The sequence below is a fragment of the Stegostoma tigrinum genome, unplaced genomic scaffold (assembly GCF_030684315.1).
Source record: "Stegostoma tigrinum isolate sSteTig4 unplaced genomic scaffold, sSteTig4.hap1 scaffold_326, whole genome shotgun sequence".
Lineage (NCBI taxonomy): Eukaryota > Metazoa > Chordata > Chondrichthyes > Orectolobiformes > Stegostomatidae > Stegostoma > Stegostoma tigrinum.
This window is the reverse complement of record NW_026728254.1, coordinates 6,040-10,000: the sequence shown is the minus strand read 5'-3', so window position 1 is coordinate 10,000 and position 3,961 is coordinate 6,040. Positions and strand designations below refer to the sequence as shown.

Here is a 3,961-nt window from a genome sequence, read left to right as displayed (position 1 = left end):
ACACCGAGAGCTTTACAGGGAGCGTGTTACAGCGAGAGCTTTACAGGGAGTGAGTTACAGCGAGAGCTTTACAGGGAGTGTGTCACACTGACAGCTTTACAGGGAGTGTGTCACACTGAGAGCTTTACAGGGAGAGTGTTATACCGAGAGCTTTATAGGGAGTGTGTTACAGTGAGAGCTTTACAGGGAGTCTGTCACACTGAGAGCTTTACAGGGAGTGTGTTACAGTGAGAGCTTTACAGGCAGTGTTACAGCGAGGGCTTTACAGGGAGAGTGTTACAGCGAGAGCTTTACAGGGAGAGTGTCACACCGAGAGCTTTACAGGGAGTGTTACAGCGAGAGCTTTACAGGGAGTGTCTTACAGCGAGAGCTTTACAGGGAGTGTGTCACACTGAGAGCTTTACAGGGAGAGTGTTACAGCGAGAGCTTTACAGGGAGAGTGTCACCGCGAGAGCTTTACAGGGAGAGTGTCACACCAAGAGCTTTACAGGGAGTGTGTTACACTGAAAGCTTTACAGGGAGTGTTACAACGAGATCTTTACAGGGAGAGTGTTACAGCGAGAGCTTTACAGGGAGAGTGTTACAGCGAGAGCTTTACAGGGAGTGTGTCACACCGACAGCTTTACAGGGAGTGTGTTACAGCGAGAGCTTTACAGGGAGAGTGTTACAGCGAGAGCTTTACAGGGAGTGTGTTACACCAAGAGTTTTACAGGGAGAGTGTTACACCGAGAGCTTTACAGAGCAGGTTTTGATCTCTCGATGTCCTGCTGTGCGTTTGAGTGTGAGGAAGTAGATTGCCTTTCACAGCCCAGCAGATCAGCAGCCTGTGCTACACTGGGTCCCAGTGCAGCAGGGGGAGACACTGGGTTCCGGTGCTAGCAGGGAGACACTGGGTCCCGGTGCGGGAGTAGACACTGGGTCCTGGTGCAGGGGGGGCAGGAGACACTGGGTCCCGGTGAAGTGGGAAGACACCGGATCCCGGTGTGGGGGGGAGATACTGCGTCCCGGTGCAGCGGGGAGACACTGGGCCCCGATTGAACGGTTGAGTCTGCTTTTAAGGCAAAGGTAAGTTGACAGTGTCTTCCATTCAGTGTCACAGTCAGATAACATCTCCATTTTATACATCCTTCCACATCCACATCGAACAGAATAGCCTGGGCAATGTGCATGGTGTGTGATTGGTTTGTGGCCAGTTTAAATCAGAGAGAGGTGGTGAGCGAGCAGCCCTCCGGTCGGATGTGCCTCCTCTCTGCACTGCTCATCGGAGAAGTAATTGAGAACTGGGCACTGTGTTATGAGCAGAATCCTCCTAGTAGGCGCAATTCCATTCACCAGCCTCTGATGCCAGTCACTTGTGCCCGGTGCTGACAACCCACCAGAGTATGTTATTTGGATCTGCTTTGATGAACCCAACCTCTCTTGTCTGGCCTCATCTAAGTTCAGCAGAATCTGTCCGCTGTTATATTTGGCCGGGAGTGAGCGGAACAGAAGTGTGAGGGAGAGGGTGAGCAATTTGGGGCAGAGACACAGACAGTGGGCCCTCCCCACAGTCCTGGGGTACCGCAGGCCTCAATGCTTAAAGCTGGGGCACCTCCCCACTTCTGAAAGGGCTTTGCTGTTTTTCAGGGGCTACCCTTCAATAACCCCAGTGATGCAGTGGGAGGGGGGATAGCTGGGTCCCAGTGCAGGGGGAGAAACTGGGTCCCAGTGCAGCGGGGGCAGACACTGGGTCCCGGTGCAGCGGGGAGACACTGGGTCGCGGTGAAGTGGGAAGACACCGGATCCCGGTGTTGGGGGGAGACACTGCGTCCCGGTGCAGCGGGGAGACACTGGGTCCTGGTGTGGCAGGGGGAGACACTGGGCCCCGATGCGGGGGGAGTGTGTGTCTGGTTGACTAAGAGCAGGGTTGTGCCCTACGCCGCTCCTCTCCCCCCAAAGCCACATCCCCTCAGCGACTGATCCCGTGAACTGCTGAAGAGTTTATTAGGAAAATTGGAGAGCGGAAGAAACTTTTCCAACTGAGGGCCTTTGCAAAAAGTGAAATACCTCAGCTTCAGTGTGAGAGGAGATGTGCTTTGGTGAGGGATTGCTGACACTGACTGGAGCAGTGGTTTCGGTTTTGTGATCTCATTGCATGGGTGTGACGCTAACTGTACTGCCCTGCCTGTTTTATAGTTGTATCTTCGCTCCTGAACCTTGATAACTTCGTCTCTCCCTCTCTCTCCCCCCACCCCCCCCCCCAAGGGCCCTGCATCCGCTGCCCAGCCGTGACTGCAACAAGTCGAGGAACTGGGGTTGGACTGAGGAAGAAATTCAGACCTTCCATTCGGCTACAGGCATGAGCTCTATCCGAGAGTCACTCACCTCACTTCGCATGATTGACCTGCCAAACGCATGTATCTGTCAGACTGGCCGAGGGATGTGAACGGCCCCTGTGGACCTCCAGCAAGGAGATGACCTTCCAAAACCAGAAACGCCTCCTCCACCTTCTCCCTGCGAAATCCCTCAGTCCCAAACCTTTGCTTGTCCCCTTCCTGCATCCTAACCCTCCACCCAACTATTCAGTCCCAACCCGAATGCTCACCTCTCTTGCGCGAGTTGAGTTGGAACTGACACCTTGGAGTCTTCACTACAGTTGTTTGCTGCCTCTGGTTCATTTTAAATACTATGCAAAAGAAAAAGCAACAGCAGTGCACAGCAATATATCGCAGCTCCTGCCCGGGCAGTTACACAAGCAGCTGATGGACAGAAACCCTGTCTGTTTTGCATTAATGCTTTATTTTTTTCAAAAGGGACTTGTTCGGCACTGATCTTTATTTTGAACGTTGACAATGCTTTGTTGCGTTTGAGTTCTGTTCCTGTATTTTTGTTCCTCTAAAGGGTTTTGCGGTGAGATTTCCGTTTGCTTCAAGTCTCCTTCAGCCTCCCTGCACACACGCATGCACACACACACAGACGCTCTCACACACACACACACAGCACACAGACCCATGCACGCACACACACACAGACACGCACACAGACACACATGCACACAGACCCACGCACGCGCACACAGACACACACACATGCACACACACAGACGCACACACACAGACCCACGCACGCGCACACACAGACACACACACACACACACACAAAGACACATGCACACAGACACCCACGCACACAGACACATGCACACAGATACAAACCCCTGCACACAGACCCGTGCGCACACACAGACACCAAGATTAGCTCACCACAGGGACCCATTCCTCTCGAGTTGAGTGAGGAACCACCTTGAAGTCCTGGAGAAGGGGCGCTGGACCCTGAAAACATTGACTCTGCTTCCCACACGCTCTCTCTCTCTCTCTCCACAGACATTGCCAGACCGACCGAGTTTTTCCAGCAATTTCTGTCTCTGACCGAGATGTTTCAGGCTTGTTCCTGCTGGAAGCTGGGGCAGATGGGTCCAGGTCGGCGACTCTGTGATTGGGCCGGGGGGAGCGGTGAGGGGGCTGTGGGGAGTGAGCACGTCCACTCTCTTCACACTGAGGCTGAGCCGTACAGGGCAAAGCAGCCCTCTTTTCATGAGCTGCGTTTTTGTACATGAACCTGGACACCTGCATGATGGGCTGAAGGGACTCAGATCAACCCATCTCAGTCGGTGCACTCTCCCCCCGCCACCACAAATCACCATTCCCCACCTGCACCCTGAGGGGTAACTTAGGTGGATTGGGGCCCCCTGTCACTCTCTCTCCACCCACCCCCTAGTCACCCTCTCTCTCCCCTTGCCCCCAGTCACCCTCCCCTGGTCAACCCCCCCCCCCCCCCATCCCCGGTAACCCTCCCTCTTCCCTCAATCCCGGTCACCATCTCTCTCCCTCGACCCCGGTCACCCTCTCTCTCCGCTCCCCCCCGTCCCCAGTCTCCCTCTGTCTCCCCCCACCCTGTCCCTGGTCACCCTTCCCTCAATCCC

At 54.6% G+C, this 3,961-nt stretch overlaps 1 protein-coding gene across 2 annotated transcripts in view; it reads left to right on the top strand.

The window, feature by feature from the left end:
* The window catches only part of LOC132208233 (ankyrin-1-like), a 58,873-nt gene extending 55,978 nt beyond the window's left edge, over positions 1 to 2,895 (top strand). For both annotated transcript variants that reach the window (XM_059643906.1, XM_059643907.1), the window contains one exon: positions 2,245 to 2,895. The gene's annotated coding sequence lies outside the window, so the exon portion shown is untranslated. The remainder of the gene's footprint in view (positions 1 to 2,244) is intronic.
* Positions 2,896 to 3,961: the final 1,066 nt, after the last annotated feature.